Source organism: Perognathus longimembris, chromosome 20, assembly GCF_023159225.1.
Source record: "Perognathus longimembris pacificus isolate PPM17 chromosome 20, ASM2315922v1, whole genome shotgun sequence".
Taxonomy (NCBI): Eukaryota; Metazoa; Chordata; class Mammalia; order Rodentia; family Heteromyidae; genus Perognathus; species Perognathus longimembris.
In genome coordinates this window covers 24675567-24694083 of record NC_063180.1, presented here as the reverse complement: position 1 = coordinate 24694083, position 18517 = coordinate 24675567, and the positions used below count along the sequence as shown (strand labels likewise).

General features: G+C 45.1%; 1 protein-coding gene and 1 pseudogene across 1 annotated transcript in view; one reads left to right on the top strand and one right to left on the bottom strand.

The window, feature by feature from the left end:
- LOC125368123 (zinc finger protein 239-like) overlaps positions 1–18517 on the bottom strand; it is a 128297-nt gene that overhangs the window by 23200 nt on the left and 86580 nt on the right. The window lies entirely within an intron of this gene.
- LOC125338889 lies at positions 4386–17559 on the top strand (annotated as a pseudogene).

Here is an 18517-nt window from a genome sequence, read left to right as displayed (position 1 = left end):
GTTTTTCAGTTTGTTTGTTTTCTTTTTTGCTTTTTGCTTTTTTGTTTTTGTGAATGACAATTCTAGGGCTTGAACTCAGGGCCTACGTACAGTTATAGAGGGAATTTTCTCTGAGGTTAGTCTTCAACCACTTCAGCCACAGCCTTTTGCTCTTTGGTAGTTAATTAGAGAGAGTAGTCTAACTTGCCCACACTCGGCACCAAGGCTTGCAATCCTAGCTACTCAGGAGGCTGAGCTCTATGGATCAAGGTTCAAAGGCAAAAGTCCTGCTGAGACTCTCATCTTCAATTACGCACTCAAAAACCACCATTGCAGCTGTGGCTCAAAGATTCTAAGGACTGAGCTTGGGAAAAATAGCAAAGAGACAGCCCCAGGCTCTGAATTCTAGCTCACAAGTGAAAAAAAACAAAATGTTTCACAGATTTTCCTGGCTGTTCTGGCTTTGAACCATGATCCTCAGATCTCAGCTTTTTGAGGAGCAAGGAATATAAGTCAGAGCCATGACACATTGTTCTCCAAGGTCACTAACCTAAATTCTCATGCAGGATGAAAGTACCACCACACATTGCCATCTTCACAGATGTCAGAGGACCTAGTTCCACACCAAACAGTACCTGGCAATGCTGGTTCCGTATTCATAGCTCACTGCTTGCTGAAACAATTTGCAGTCCTGTGAGTGAGCAATTCCTGGAGAGACTCTGTCCAGATAGAAGTGAGGGGAGGAGGACAGAATGGGGAGGACTTTCTCCTCAGTAGGGAGAAGATCTCTAAGGATTCAGCTTGATGAGGAAAGAAGAAAAGCAGAAGAAAAATTCCATGGGAAATGCTCATCAGTCAAGGAGACAGAAGTAGAGAAGTCAACATTTTACAGTCCTTCTATTTTGATTTTTTTGTCTAAGAGCAGGACTGGAACTCCTATCTGGTGCTTTCACTTCTAAGCCTGAGCTCTACCACCTGATCCAGGCCTCCACCCCCATCCAGGTTCAACCCTGTGACATTTGAAGAGGAATCAAGATCTGAACTTGACCTGGGCTGGAATTTCCAGAGAAGCAGCCATCATTTCTTCCTCTTCCTCTCTTCTCATGTTTCTGCTCTGGTCAGAGCTGAGCTCACTAACCACTCCTTGCTCTGTAGGGCCTGCCTTTAAGACACTGGCAAAACCTCCTCACCTGCCCTTCCACACCCACACGCAGGTGAGCCTGGGGGCCACTGGGGGGGCGTAGGTCCCCCCATCCTGTTCTGTCCCCATATGCATTGGCAATGAGGAGCTTGGAACTGAAGACTGAGGAGAGACTGAAATGGAGACTGAGGGGAGACCAGGAAGCCACACACCCACATCTAGAGGCCAGGCTCCTGACCTCAGGCAGTCAGGACCAGGGCACCGATGCTCCACCAGGCAGCTAGTGGGTAGATTAGTGTCATCTATTTCCATTGGAGAGAATCAGTAAGCGACCCAGGCACATGAGGAACCTGGAGAAACCATGATGTCCCAGCAGCCAGGAGAGCATCATGGGAAGCCTGGGGCAGGAATAAGGAATCAGAAGGGAGAGGACATTTTCTGCAGCCAGGGTTGAACTAGCCTGGAACGTTTCAGGGTTGCAGACTGCTCTCCAATCTCCGCGTGTTTGGTTGTAACTCTTTCCCTGCTGTCAGTCATAAATGTTAGCATTCCCTAGCCTTAGGTCCTCAGCTCCTCCCATTAGCTCTTAGATCCACCAATACCTAATGAGCCACTCCTACTCACTTCTACTTTCCCTTTAGACACAGAGAAGCTGCCACCTGGTTAAGGTGCAGACGCCATGAAGCTCCCTCTCCCGTGGGAGCTATGGCCCCACTAAAAAACCTTCTTCTCCTGTCTGTGATTATTTCCACATGGTTCCCTGGGATGTCCGGGACATATCCTTTCATTGATATCAAAACTCAGGATAGGTTCCCTGGTGGATTTACTCCATTTCTGGGGGGTCCAAGCTGTGCCCGGGATCTATTTTGCTATCCTAAGTCAACCCAGAGGAACACTGAGGTAACCTCTCCTGACCGAGTTCCCAACTTCTGTCCACCACAATAAGGACAGATTTGAACTTCCAACCAGGGTGAGTGATCATTTAACCAGGGGCTCGGATCCGATTTTCCCTAAGGTCACAGGGCCGAGGCTTCAGAGCCACAAAAAGAAAAAAAAGAAAAAGAAAAATCTTGGCACCAAGTTCTGAACCCCACTCCCCGGGACCATTAGTCACAGGGTAGGTAGATGAAGGGAATCAGCATTTGTGGGTGATGACTCCATTGCTGATTCTTTCCTCACAGTTGACTCCATTTTGAAGTCAACTGAACAGAGCCCCACTGGGACGAGGTGGGTTACCTCTAGTTCAGCTCTGCTGGTCACTCATCAAGTGGGGGACAGTCTAAAATGCTTCAGGAAAGCTGCTCAAGTTTGAGCCTAATCTTAAGCCTCATGCAATCAAATTTGACCCCAAATTTGAACTCCATGTGGCCAACTTGGTTCCATCAAGGTTCTAGAAACTCTTGGATTTGGAGTCCCACACTCCCCCCCACCCCCCGCCTGCCAGGTAATGGGCATACAAAATTCCTTGAGGCAGGGCAGGGATGTGGAGACTCTGAGTGCCCAGTAGCCCTGTCTCCCCCTTCCCAACTCTGTAACTTCTGCCTTGAAATTCAAATTCTCCAAGGTGGAGGCGTCTTGCTGTGAGCCTGCTAAGGCTCTGGCCAGCTCCACCGCCATTACGCCATGCCAGGTGTCTGTTCTGTTCATGTCCTGTCTCCCATCTCCTGGACCTGCTCTGGCCATGGCATCCCACTTCAGCTCCCCATTGGAGCTCATCTGGTTTCTCAAAATGTGGCTTCTCCGTTTCCTTGCTGGATAATCTGTGAAAAGTTGTGTTTGCTGGAAAAGATTTTGTTTTCTAACTGACCACATGGTTATAAAATTTGGGCAAAGTAATGTCATTTTGCCACTGGAATTCCAGAAAACTTACATGGCCAATTACAAAATAAATTCTAAGTGCGCCCCAAAGCTTGTGCACAACTGTCTGTCTGTCTGTAGGTAAAATATGTAAAACAACAACAACAACAAAAAAAACTGGCATCATGCTTTCAAAATTACTTGCTTTTGACTACTATTTTAACTTACTTTAAGTCTTGTGTTAAAGTGATCCTTGCAGCGTGTGGGTGGAGTCATGGTGAACAGCCTGGAGGCAATGGTGACTCCAATCACTAGACTGGAAGCCAAGAGAAAAAAACAAAAACCTAGGAATTAAACCCAAACTGATTATGTTTGGGTGCAAGCAAATGGGTCTAAGAACAACTCCAAAAGATTCAAATATGCAGCACATGGTTTAAGTACAATGATGCAAAACCAGTTTTATTCTTTATGTCCATCTATGCTAAAAGTGGTAGAGTGCTATCCATTAGCAAAAGAAGCCCAGGGGCACTGCACAGGCCCTGAGTTCAAGTCCCCTCAGTGTCAAAAAAAAATAGAAGAAGGCAGAGGCGACTTTTCATTGAGAAAGTAAGTTTCTTGGACACTGTGAAGTTCCTTTCAAGACTCCTAATTTCTCACGTGTTATAAGATAACGTTATAACAGCCCCTGGAGTGTGAGTCAGGGCTACCTGTGCTGGCTGATGGTGGGGCCCCACCCATCTAGGGATTCCCACCTTCACCCTGTTTGTTCAACTCTAGCTCTGAAAGGTGTGGCTGCCCTCCCCTGCTCACACTTCCTCCCTTAAATGACCTCCCCTGCTGTCCTCCCAGTTCTCTCATGACTCTGTCTCTGCCCTTCACAGTGTTGCCTGGGCTTCCTAGGTAGGGTCCCTGTGCCCCCCTCAGTGCCTCCCGTGCTGATCCTGCAAGAAGAACCAGGAACCTTGGGGACCAGGCCCCCAACCATCCACCCGCCCTGCCCCATGAACCCCAGGCCGCCAGCCCAGACCTGCCCACACCACCGTCCTCACCCACCCCTAGCCCCGAGCCCATACCACCAGGCAAGGCAGCAGCCTTCTGGAACTCATCCTCTCCCAGCATGCAGTGCTCGAGGACTGATAGGTTCACCCCAGAGGCCTCTGGAAAAGAGTCCAAGAGCAGAGATTTCTGGAACCAGGAGCTCCCCTCAGACTTTGCCAGCATGCAGCGCAACAGTGGCTTATGGGACTCCATGGTCCCCAGGAGCCTCTGGTCCCCTCTGAAGAGTTCTTTCTCTGGTACTCAAATGCTGGCAACTTGGCTGCTCAGAAAGATTTAACAATTTTTTGTGTGTACTGGTCTTGGGGCTTGAACTCAGGGACTCTGTGCTGCTCCTTCTGTCTCAGCCTGACCATCCGCTCCAGTTAGCTGGTCCCATGGTCCCGTGTGAACATGCAATATCAGTGGGCCAATGAACACTGAGGCATGTCAGTGCACAGGAACCCCTGCTACAGCCAGTGTAGGGGAAGACAAGATGCCCTTTGAGGATGAGTGTGGATCTTCTCAGTCACACATCTTTCAGCCCTGGACCAAGAGATTTAAAGGCTTCATTATAAGGGACCCCAGAATCTTGGGGAAAGGTCATATCAGGGTAGATGCTGGCTGCCTCTTTTTCCCTAGCAATGTGAGAATAGAGAAAAATTAGAGTTTCCTGCTAGGTTCACCGTGCATTTATTGACATTTAGACGTCCAACTTTAAAAGCCACTCCCTAGTAAAGGGAATTAAGTAATAAAATGAATCACAACAAAATTAAGTGTTTTTACACCTGTTATGTGATACCTCTTTAAAACACTGATTCTATATTCACAAAAGTCCTACCAATTACACCTGTTGAAACTTGTTAATTAAGCTTTTTTACCCCTTAACCTTAAACCTCATTGCCTCCAGCTTTACATTAGCCACTGTAGATTTGAGATACATTTAGTCCTAGAAATAGAATTTTTTCACTGTTGACTGACGACTGAAAATATTTATTATTCCACAACAATATTCTAAGTATTCATACTTGCAATAGGTATCCATTTCTCCATGGCTAGGCTAGTTTTTCTCCTTAAACCCTGACCATTTCCTTCATTTCTTTATCTGGGATCCTCGGAACTATCCTAGAACTCCTTTTGCTCAAGGATGGAGTTACACCACTTGAGCCATTATTGTACTTCTGGTTTCTTTTATTCATGATTAATTGGAGATAAGAGTCTCATGCGCCTTCCTTCCCTGCCTGTCTTCACACCATGATCTTCAAATCTCAGCTTCTTGAGCAGCTGGTATTCCAAGCGTGAGCCACCAGGGCCTAGCCAAGTCCATTCTTTTCGTAGGGTTACTTTTGAACTAAAGGCTCAAACTTACTAGGCAAACATTCTACCACTGGAGTCATGACCCCACAAATCTTTGTTCCTCTCTTCTCTTGCTTTCCTGGCATTCTAACTCAGAATCTCATGTCTGCTAATTCATATTTCCATCCAAACGTGAGCTCTGTGTACATATTCTTGTGTTTTAGCCAACTGGAGCCATGGTTTAGTGATGTCATCCATCTCCTTCCTTTCTGTCTTCTCTCCTTCCTAGTTTCTGTGCTTGATTGTAATGCCCGGGCTGTGGCAGAGGCTTTTCTGAATGCTCAGTGTTTGTAGCTTTTCTTCAAGTGTGGCTTCCTCTGTGTTTCTTCCATCATGAATAGTGTGAAAAGGCCATTCTTCATTCCTTGAACTTTTTGGGTTCCAGTGGCATGTGGATTTTCTCATATATCATCAGCTTTGAGATCCAAATAAATGATTTGCCACATGAATGGCATTTTTAGGGTTTGTCCCAGTGTGGATTCTCTGGTGATCTCTGAGGTTGGAGCTGTATTTGAAAGATTTGTGGCACTGTTCACATGTGTAGGGTTTCCCTCCTTTGTGTGTCTTGACATGTCCTTTTAAGTTGCAGTGATACCGGAAGGTCTTGCCACACAGTTTGCACTCATAAGGTTTCTCCTCTGTGTGGATTCTTTGGTGTTGCCTAGATGCTGAACTTTGCTTTAAGGATTTGTCACAGTGGGAACACAGGTAAGTCTCTCTCCAGTGTGAATTCGCTGGTGTCTAATCAGATCCACACGCTGTGTGAAGGATTTGACACATGCATTGCATCTGTGGGGGTTTTCTCCTGTGTGGAGCAGTTGGTGGTATTTAAGACTTGAACTCTCTCAAAAGGTTTTGTTACATAGAAGACATGGGTATGGCTTCTCCCCAGTGTGTGTTCTCTCATGTACCTTCAGCGTGGAGACTTGTCTAAATGACTTGTCACAATCTTTGCACTAGTAGGGTTTTTCTCCAGCATGGATTCTCTTGTTTATCTGAAGAATTGAATACTTTGTAAAGGATTTGCCACATGCCTGGCACTGATAGGATCTCTCTTGTGTGAATTCAGAAATGGCTTCTTAGATTGGACAGCTTTTTAAAGCATTGGCCACATTGTTGACACCTGAAAGTTTTCTCCTCCCTGTGGATTCGCTGATGCTTCTGGAATACAGAGTAGTTGGGAAAAGCTTTGCCACATTCTTTGCATTCACAGGGTTGCTTTTCACAATGGATTCTCTGGTGCAGAGTGAGGGTGGAAAATTTCATGAAGTTTCTCCCACGTGCATCACATGGGTACTATGTCTCTACAGACCGCACATCAGAGAAAGCAAGAAAAAGAAACTCATAACTCATGCCTGTCATGATAGCTACTCAGATATTGAAATCTGAGGATTAGGGTTTATAGCCTGGGGATGAAAGTCTGTGAGATTCATTCTGTCCAATAACCCACCTAAAAACCAGAAGGGGAGCTGTGGTTCAGGAGCTAGAGCACTAGACTTGAGCAAAAGAGGCTCAAGGACAGCATGCAGGCCCTGAGTTCAATCCCCAGGACTGATCAAAGGGAAAACCAAAATGACAGACATCTCCAGTTTGGATTTGTGTTTTGGGGGTGCTCGTCATTTCATTTCCACTCACCTCTAGGTTTTCCTGGTGTTTCCTTTCTCCTTCCTCTCCAGGGCTCTTTTCCTTGCTCCAGACAGGTGATGAAGCCTGGTTTAGAGACATTAGGACCTGGGCATTGTTAAAGCAGGAAGATATTGTGGTGCTGGAGAACACACAAGAATATGGCCACCTACCATGCACCTGGTGTGTAGTTCCAGACATGGAATTTGTGGCAACCAGGACCTATGTGCAATGTCCACCCACAGTCTTCAGCATCTGCTGCCAGAGAGTCAAATGTGCAGGGTGAACAGGAGCTGCTGAGCTGTGGGACGCAGTGTCCTGTGTCACTGAATGGCTGGCATTCCCACTCAGCTATGATGGGCACGCAAGCTGGGTGCCAGTGGCTCATGCCTGTAAGCTTCCCTTCTCAGTGGATTGAGAACTGAAGGATCAGAGGTGAAACCCAGCCAGGGGAAAAAAGTCTGTAAGACTACACCTCTAAATAACCAGCAAAATTCTCAAATGGACTTGTGATAAAGAACATCCACAGGGCTGGGGATATAGCCTAGTGGCAAGAGTGCCTGCCTCATATACACGAGGCCCTAGGTTCGATTCCCCAGCACCACATATACAGAAAACGGCCAGAAGCGGCGCTGTGGCTCAAGTGGCAGAGTGCTAGCCTTGAGCGGGAAGAAGCCAGGGACAGTGCTCAGGCCCTGAGTCCAAGGCCCAGGACTGGCAAAAAAAAAAAAAAAAAAAAAAAAAGAAGAACATCCACAATCAAATCGGTTGAGAGTTCAAGGCACATATGTACACAAGGATATACATTTTATGTGTGTATGTATATGTATATATATGCGTATGCGCGTGTATTTTGTTTTGTTTTGCCAGTACTAGGGCTTGGACTCAGGGCCTGAGCACTGTTCCTGGCTTCTTTTTGCTCAAGGCTAGCACTCTGCCACTGCGCCACAGTGACACTTCTGCACTTTTCTATATATCTGGTGCTGAGGAATCGAACCCAGGGCTTCATGTATATTAGGCAAGCACTATTTCCACTAGGCCATATTCCCAGCACTGTTTGTGTGTTTTACAGCAACCCTTCCCGAGAATTTTTGAAAATGAGGTTACATGACATGCACTTGCACAAAGCAGGCACTGCGTTTCTTTTTTCTTTTACTTTTCGAATGTCCTGGGTCTGGAACTCAGGGCCTGGGTATTGTCTTTGAGCTCAAGGCTAACACTAAAGCACTTGAGCCACAGCTCCACTAATGGCTTTTGGTAGTTAATTACAGATAAGAATCTGATAGACTTTTATATCTGCACTGGCTTTCAAGTAAGATCCTCAGATCTCGGCCTCCTGAGTATATAGGATTACAGGCACGGGCCACCAGTACTCAGCAAAGATGGGCCTGGTATGAAATATTCTGCAAGGGAATTCTGAGGATGAACTAGAAATGGGATGGAAGCTCCTCACCCACGGACAGCAGAATCCTGTAGTTGTCCAGCATGACCTCCCTGTACAGAGCCCATTGAGCCAGGGTCAGGCACCGTCACTCGTCCTGTGTGAACTCCATGGCCACGTCCTCAAATGTCAACTGTCCCCTGGAAGGAAAAGACAAAAGATAACAATGTGAGCACCTGTACTTGGGTAAGTTTCTATACATGGCACACGAAACTGAGAGAAGTAAGGTTATGGTTCTGCTATAGTCGAGCAAAACTAGTGAATTTCAAAACACACTTTCAGGGCTGGGGATATAGCCTAGTGGCAAGAGTGCCTGCCTCGTATACACGAGGCCCTAGGTTCGATTCCCCAGCACCACATATACAGAAAACGGCCAGAAGCGGCGCTGTGGCTCAAGTGGCGGAGTGCTAGCCTTGAGCCTGAAGAGGCCAGGGACAGTGCTCAGGCCCTGAGTCCAAGGCCCAGGACTGGCAAAAAAAAAAAAACAAAAACAAAAAACACACTTTCAAACTTAGTGGATTCCCAGGAGTATAACTGAGCACGTGAAAATATGGTATCACATTCTCAAAACCAGTGTACACAATATAATAAGAATAGAATACAATAGGAGAACAAGACGAAATTGTATATATGATATAAAATTATGATATCAAGATAAGAATTTGTTTTTTGGTTACTATATTTTATGTTATACAGCATTAGCAGTGTATGGTTCTGACATGGCATCTCCGAATGTAATCTGTGTGTATATGTGTATATATATATGTACAAGTATATGTGTGTATGCATATATACCTCACATTTTACAATGTACAGCAATAACTAATGTCAAACTTTTTATTTGATTCCTTTTAAGATGTTTAATTTGGATTTGCATAGTATGTTTTAAAAGGTCTCCGCAAGCTAGGCACTGGTGCTTTATACCTATAATCCTAGCTACTCAGGAGACTGAGGTATGAGGGAGGTGGTTCAAAGCTAGTCCAGGCAGTGAAGTCCATTAACTATTACCACCAATGAACCACCAGATCACTGGAAGTGGAGCTGTGCCTCAAAGTGGTAGAGCACCAGCCTTGAGTGAAAGTGCTCTGGGACAGTGCCAAGTTTAAGTTCAAGCCCTATGAGGGACAAAAAAAATGTCTCTAGTAATGTCAGAGTTCCAGGTGCAAAAGCAGACATTTGCCTAGCCATAAGTGAAGAGTTTGCTCAATTCACCAGTTGATTTTGTTGAAAATAAGTAATGGACTATATAGCATCTTCCACATTTACTGGGTGTTCCTAGGAACAGTTTACTGTGGAGCATTTTATTCACAAACCACACAAAACCATTTTTATCAGCAGCTCATAAGAATTTCTCCAAAACAGATCATATTCTGGGGCATACAGAAAAGCTTGGTATACAGAAAAATATTGAAATACTCTCTGTCTTCTATCAGAGCAGAATGGTTTAAAACTAGGGTTTAAACGAAACTACAAATAATATTCCAACACAGGGAGACTGAGCAACAAGTTGTTGAATGATGAGCCACTGAAGAAAGAAGGTATAGTCACCAAGTTCACACCTGTTACCTTACCTACTCAGAAGGTTTAGAAACATGGCTAAAAGCACCCTGGACAGAGAAGTCCATGAGACATTGTGGAGCATTGTAACTACTTTGTAGAACACCTTAATTACACTTAAATTGTATTAAAATACATTGTAGAGAACAGAACAATTGTAACATCAAAATAAGTGGTATAATTTCTGGTTTATTTATACGCACCATGCTATTTATTAGGATTTAAAAATATAGAGAGAGGAGAGAAAGATGGCGCCGAGACAATAGGGAGGCACCCCGACTCGCACCAACTGAATAGCGAGCTGGGAACTCCAACACCCAACACTCCACCAAGAACCCAGCAAAACCAGCATCCAGAAGCAGTGGAGAAACGCAGGAAAACAAAAAGGAGCAAAAAAGAAGAACCGAAAACCTACACGGAGCCGGAGATTAATCGGGGCACCCTCCCCCCACCAGCCGGCCCTGGCCCAAACAGGGTCAGGCTGGGAAAGGGGAACCCGGCGATCGGCAGACAGGTTGCCAGGAGCGCAGAATCCATATAGCGGGAGACCCCACGGACACAAAGCAGGGTGCGGACCAAGACACACCCAGCAGCGACGAGAAGTTCGGGTCCACACCGGATTCGGACAAGGGAACCCAGCGCGGCAGAAAGAGGGAACGGGGGAAGCCACCACGACACTTCGCCAACCCCTGAAGGGCCAACGGCGGTGCGGGACACACACACAAAGCAGCAAAAGTGAGTCCCCCATAATCCCTTCCCCCAACGGGAGACCCAAGCCCGACAAAGACGATATATCTCCCTCCCTCCCCCTCCCCACTCCCGTGGGAACAAAGATTCCCCAAATCAGGCGGGAAGCTCCCAGCAGGCACTGGGAAGCCAGTCTAGCAGGGGAAGGGCGGAACAGCCCCAAGCCCCCAAAGGTTCCTGAACTGGCAGAACCGGCCCCGTCCCCTTCCCAACAGGGGCCAGGGACGGCCGGCAGGGCAAGCCCCACCCGAGGCGCCTAGACCTTGCGGACTCTTACAACTAAAATCACAGGCGCTGGTGGGCAATACCAGCCCAGCAGGGTCACCTGAGCCTGATCTCGTTCCCCCTCCTCGAAGCGGAGGCGAGGTCTGAGGGTGCCAAGCCACACCCGGACAGTCGATCCCACTGGGCCCCACACATACTGCTTCCCCCCCCCCAACGGACTCGCGGGAGGGCGCAAGCACAACCCAACAACCCAGGGCTCGCTCTGGGAGGCAGACCCCACTTAAGTGCCTGTTGTAGGGGACTCACAGTGCACAGGAGGGCGGGGCCCCGGCGAAAGCGCCCGCTCTGATAGGCGTGCCCTGCACTGGTGGGCGGGGCCACAGCGACAGCACCTGCTGACGCAGACACGCCTACACAGAAGGGAGGGAAGATCTACACAGACTTCCAGATGCGCAAATCACAAAGAAACATAACTCAGTTCATCAAAGGACAAGCCAACTCGCCAGCTCCAAAAAGCAGCACGACTGGAGAGGAGATGGAGAATAAAAAAGCAAATGAGGACATGTTAACAGGAATGATCGAAACCGTCAGAAATGAAATCAGAAAACAATTCCAGGAGTTTAGAGCGGAAATCTGGAAGGACACCCAGGAAGCCAAGAAAGAAATGGAAGCAAAACTGGATACAATGCAAGCCTCGTTTAAAGAAATGGAAGCAAAAATGGATACAATGCAAGCCGCCTTTAAAGAAAATCTCCACACCCTGAGAATTGAAATGCATGAAAAAATAGATTTAAAATACAACTCTTTAAAGGAAGAAATTTCCACGATCAGAGCTGATATGACAACCATGAATAGCTCTCTGACATCCATAAACTCCGCAATTGAAACCATAACACAAAGAGTGGACCATATGGAATCCAGAATCTCTCGCCTGGACGATGAAGCAGCTGACAACAACCAGAAAATGACCACACTCCAAGAAAAGGTGAAGCTTCAGGGAAGATTACTCCAGGAACTAATGGACAAAGACAAGAGATATAATCTGCGCATAATTGGAATAGAAGAAGGAGCCGAATATCAGAGCAGAGGGCTTAATCATGTTCTCAATAAAGTTATTGCAGAAAACTTCCCCAATCTCACAGGGGACCCCATCCAGGTAACCGAAGCCTATAGGACACCTGGCAGGCCAGACCCCAGGAAAACCACCCCAAGGCACATAATATTCAAGACTACAGACCTCAAGATTAAAGAGCAAATTCTGAATTCAGCCAAAGCGAAGAAGGAAACTTTTTTCAATGGGAAGAGGATTCGAATAACATCCGACTTATCCACACAAACTTACCAAGCTCGAAGTGAGTGGAAGAACACCATCCAAGTACTTCAGAATAACAATTTACAACCTCGGATCAAATATCCAGCGAAACTGGAGTTCACATTCGAAGGGAGAACCAGATCTTTCCACACCAAAGAGGAGCTAAAGGAGTATGTGAATAAAAAACCAGCCCTACAGCGAATATTAAGAGGGGAAGCCCACCCAACAGAGATCGTAAAAGACACACAGACAGATTCAGAAAGAAACTTCAATAGCCAAAGTCCAGCAGAAACACAAGCTCACTAAAGACAAGAAGAAAAAAAAAAAAACAACAGGAAAAAACAGCCCAACAAGAAAATGGAAGGAGAAAAAACACCCTTATCCTTGATCTCTTTAAATATAAATGGCTTAAACTCCCCGATCAAGAGGAGCAGACTGGCAGAATGGATCCGCAAGCAAAAAGTTGACATCTGTTGTCTACAAGAGACCCACCTTACAGCAAGGGACAAAAACAGGCTTCGAATGAAAGGATGGAGCAAGATCTACCAAGCAAATGCACCCACCAAAACGGCAGGTGTAGCCATCCTGATCTCAGACAAGCTGGATTTCTCTTTAAAGTCCACTCAAAAAGACAAAGAAGGACACTACATATTGATACAAGGAAAAATCCAGAATCAAGACATCACGGTGATAAATGTATACTCACCGAACAAAAGAGGCCCGACATATGTCAAGCAAATTCTCACAGAATTACAGAGCAAGATAGATGCAAACACAATCATAGTGGGTGACTTTAATACTCCTCTCTCTCCAAGAGACAGATCCAACACCCAGAGGATTAGTAAGGGAGCTGAGGACCTAAATAACACCATTGCCCAAATGGATCTAACAGACCTATATAGAACCTTCCACCCTACAGAGACCCAATACACCTTCTTTTCAGCAGCCCATGGATCATATTCCAAAATAGACCACGTCATAGCCCACACAAAGAACCTCAGCAAATACAAAAGAATTGACATCATCCCATGTATTATATCTGATCACAGTGGATTAAAGGTAACCCTCAACAACAAAGGATACCACAGAGCCTATACACACTCTTGGAGGCTAAACCCCACGCTGCTATCCAACACTTGGGCCACAGATCAAATTAAAGATGAAATCAACGAATTCATAAGCCACAATGACAAAGAAAACACATCACAAAGAAACCTATGGGACACAGCTAAGGCAGTACTGAGGGGCAAGATCATTGCACTCAGTACCCACATTAAAAGAATGGAAGCAGAGCAGGTGAATACCCTCACGATGAAACTAAAACAACTGGAGAAACAAGAAATGACAGAATCTAACACGACTAGGAGGGGAGAGATTACAAAGATTAAAGAAGAGATAAATCTGATTGAAAATAGAAAGACCATTCAACAAATAAATAAGACTAAAAGCTGGTTCTTTGAGAAAATAAACAAAATTGACAGACCCCTTGCAAGACTCACAAAAAAAAGAAGAGAAGAGACTCATATTCGTAAAATCAGGGACTCCACAGGAAAAATTACAACAAATACACACGATATTCAAACAATCATAAGGAGCTATTTCCAAAACCTCTACTCAACAAAAAACAATAATTTTACAGAAATGGATCAATTCTTAGAGAAGTACAAACTGCCCAAACTGAACCAAGAAGAAATAAATCAACTAAATAAACCAATAACTTACGGTGAGATACAGGAGGTAATCAAGAACCTCCCTACTAAGAAAAGCCCAGGCCCAGATGGATTCACCAATGAATTCTACAAAACCTTTAGTGAGGAGCTAATTCCAATACTCCTCAAACTCTTCCGCGAAATAGAAACGGAGGGAAAAATCCCGAACTCATTCTACGAAGCTAATATCATACTCATCCCCAAACCAGGCAAAGATCCAACAAAAAAAGAGAACTACAGACCAATATCACTAATGAACACAGATGCAAAGCTCCTCAATAAAATATTAGCTAACAGGATCCAGAAAGTGATCAAGAATATCATACATCATGACCAAGTAGGCTTCATCCCTCAGTCACAAGGATGGTTCAACATCCGTAAATCAATCAATGTAATTCACCACATAAACAGAACTAAAATCAAGAATCACATTGTTATCTCAGTCGATGCCCAAAAAGCCTTTGACAAAATACAACATCCATACCTATTAAAAGCTTTGGAGAGAACAGGAATAGAGGGAACATTCCTCAAAACAATAAAAGCCATATACAACAGACCAACTGCTAATATCATATTAAATGGAGAGAAACTTAAATCATTCCCCCTAAACACAGGAACAAGACAAGGATGCCCACTCTCCCCACTTCTGTTCAACATAGTACTGGAATCCCTAGCCATAGCAATAAGGCAAGAGGAGGACATCAAAGGGATACACATCGGCAAGGAAGAAATCAAGTTATCCCTATTCGCAGATGACATGATCTTATATCTCAAGGACCCAAAAAACTCAGTACCCAAACTCCTACATCTAATAAACCAATTTGGCAAAGTAGCAGGATACAAAATCAATCCACAAAAGTCAGCAGCTTTTCTGTACACCAGCAATAGACAAACAGAAAAGGAAATTATGGAAACGATTCCATTTACAGTAGCCAAAAAAAGAATAAAGTACCTAGGGATCAACTTAACCAAGGACGTGACGGACCTATTCAATGAAAACTACAAAAATCTAATAAGGGAAATCAAAGAAGACACAAGGAGATGGAAAGACCTCCCATGCTCATGGGTAGGCAGAATCAATATAGTGAAAATGGCCATACTGCCCAAATTGTTATACAAATTCAATGCAATACCTATCAAAATCCCAGCCACATTCTTCACTGAAATAGAGAAACCAATCCATAAATTCATATGGAACAGCAAAAAACCTAGAATAGCCAAAGCAATTCTAGGCAAAAAACATAGTGCAGGAGGTATCACCATACCAGACTTCAAGCTCTACTACAAGGCCATCATAACAAAAACAGCATGGTATTGGTATAAAAACAGATCGGAAGACCAGTGGATTAGAATTGAAGACCCAGAAATAAAACCGCACTCTTACAGCCAACTGATATTCGACAAAGGAGCTAAAGACATACAATGGAATAAACATAGCCTCTTCAACTACTGGTGCTGGGAGAACTGGGCAGCCATATGCAGAAAACTCAAAGTAGACCCAAGCCTATCACCATGCACCAAGATCAACTCAAAATGGATCAAGGACCTCAACATCAGACCTGAATCCTTGAAACTACTGAAGGACAGAGTAGGAAAGACACTAGAACTTATAGGCACAGGAGGGAACTTCCTGAATAGAGTCCCAGGCGCACAACAAATAGGGGAAAGACTCAACAAATGGGACTACTACAAATTAAAAAGTTTCTGCACAGCTAAGGTCATAGCCACCAAAATAGAAAGACAGCCAACGATATGGGAAAGGATATTTACCAGCACAGCAACAGACAAAGGCCTGATATCTGTCATCTACAGAGAACTCAAAAAACTAAGCCACTCCAAGCCCAATAAACCTATTAGGAAATGGGCAAAAGAGCTAAAGAGAGACTTCACAAGAGAAGATATAAAAATGGCAAAGAAACACATGAGGAAATGCTCAACATCCCTGCTAGTAAAGGAAATGCAAATAAAAACAACCCTGAGATACCACCTCACCCCAGTTAGAATGGCCTATACTCTGAACTCAGGAAACAACAAATGCTGGAGGGGCTGTGGGGAAAGAGGAACCCTTCTCCATTGTTGGTGGGAGTGCAAATTAGTACAGCCACTTTGGAGAACAGTATGGAGGTTTCTCAAAAAGCTCAATATAGACCTACCCTATGACCCAGCCATACCACTCCTAGGCATCTATCCTAAACAGCAAAACCCAAGATATCAAAAGGACATTTGTACTTCCATGTTTATCGCAGCACAATTCACAATAGCCAAAATTTGGAAACAACCCAGATGCCCCTCCACAGATGAATGGATCCAAAAAATATGGTACTTATACACAATGGAATACTACATAGCGATTAGGAATGGTGAAATATTGTTATTTGCAGGGAAATGGTCAGAACTCGAACAAATAATGTTGAGTGAGACAAGCCTAGAACACAGAAAACAAAGGGGCATGATCTCCCTGATATATGACTGTTAACAAAGGGAGATGGAGAGACAGTAGAGACCAAGTCTGTGATCACTGTATATGTGCTTGATACATTGTATACTGCATATGGGTCTACCTGACCTAGACAAGGGATGGGAAAACAGGTTGTAAGATACCACAAGAAATGTACACAATGCCCTACTATGTAACTGCACCCTCTTTGCACAGCACCTTGTAAAAAAAAAAAATTTATGTTCAATTGATAATAAAAAAAAATTTAAAAAAAAAAATATAGAGAGAGAGGGGGCTGGGAAAAGAGAGACAGACAGACAGACAGACAGACAGACAGAGATTTTAACTATGGCTTCTGTTTTTTTCTTATTAATTAAATTTTGTTGAAAACATCATGTGACGTCTGAGGAGCGGCGGCGGATCCCGAGCCCGGTAGGGCCCGGCCTTCCCTGTGCTCTCGGCTCGGCCTGAGCAGGCGGCCTGGCCCCTCGGCCCCAGCCCGGCCCCTTCGCCCAGCACCAGCCCCGCGCGGCCCCACCCCGGCCCCCGCCTGGGCCCTCCCGGGCCCGCAGTGTGAGGAGGCCAGCTCCTCCCCGTTGATCGCCTGCCACCTGGGAGGGGAGAGGACTGTGGAGGACCCCCGACTCCGGAGCCAGAAATAGTTGAAAGATCTTTCCCAACCTTAGAAGTTTCTGGAACTACTCTCTGCCTGAAACCCCAGGGGAATGTCCCCTAAGCCTGTGGAGAGCAAAGGGCTTTGTCCCAGAGTACCTGCTCACTGTGCCCCCGAGTTATGACGCCCCCCCTAATAAAGGAAACAAGGCCTTGAAGGTGAAGCAGGAGCCGGGAGAGAATGGCACCAGCCTGACGGATGAGGAGCTGGTGACCATTCCCTGCGCTAGCAGCACCTGCGGGGCCTGTCCAAGGAGGAAATCATCCAGCTGAAGCAGCGCCCGGCGCACACTCAAGAACCGAGGCTATACCGCCAGTTGCCGGGTGAAGCGTGTGACCCAGAAGGAGGAGCTAGAGAAGCAGAAGGCGGAGCTGCAGCAGGAGGTGGAGAAGCTTGCCTCTGAGAATGCCAGCATGAAGCTGGAGCTTGATGCCTTGTGCTCCAAGCAGGAGGCCCTGCAGAACTTTGCCAGGACAGTGGCCCGTAGCTCTGTGGCTCCTGCTCGGGGTCCCCTTGCTGCTGGCTGATTTTGTTATGATGGCTCTATAATAGAGCTTGAAGTCTGGTATTGTGATACCTCCTGCACTGCTTTTTTTGCCTAGAATTGCTTTGGCTATTCTAGGTCTTTTGCTGTTCCATATGAACTTATGGGTTATTTTCTCTATTTCAGTGAAGAATGTAGCTGGGATCTTGATGGGGATTGCATTGAATCTGTATAACATTTTGGGCAATATGGCCATTTTCACTATATTGATTCTGCCTACCCATGAGCATGGGAGGTCTTTCCATCTCCTTGTGTCCTCTTTGATTTCCCTTTTTAGATTTTTATAGTTCTCATTAAATAAGTCATTCACATCTTTAGTTAGGTTAATCCCTAGGTAATTTATTCTTTTTTTTAAGCTATTGTAAATGGTATTATTTCCATAATTTCCTTTTCTGCTTGTGCATTGCTGGTGTACAGAAAAGGTGCTGATTTTTGTGGGTTGATTTTGTATCCTGCTACTTTGCCAAAATGGTTTATTAGGTCTAAGAATTTGGGGACTGAGTTTTTTTGGGGTCCTTCAGATATAAGATCATGTCATCTCCAAATAGGGATAGTTAGATTTCTTCTTTGCCAATGTGGATCCCTTTAATGTCGTCCTCTTTCCTTATTGCTATGGCTAGGGATTCCAGCACTATATTTAATAGAAGCAGGGAGAGTGGGCATCCTTGTCTTGTTCCTGAATTTAGGGGAAATTGTTTTATTTTCTCCCCATTTAATATGATGTTAGCAGTTTGTCTGTTGTATATAGCTTTTATTGTTCTGAAGAATGTTCCCTCTATTCCTATTCTCTCCAGGGCTTTTACCATGTATGGGTGTTGTATTTTGTCAAAGGCTTTTTGGGCATTAGCTGACATGATGATGTGGTTCTTGATCTTAGCTCTGTTGATGTGGTAAATTATGTTTATTGATTTGTGGATGTTGAATCATCCTTGTGTCTGTGG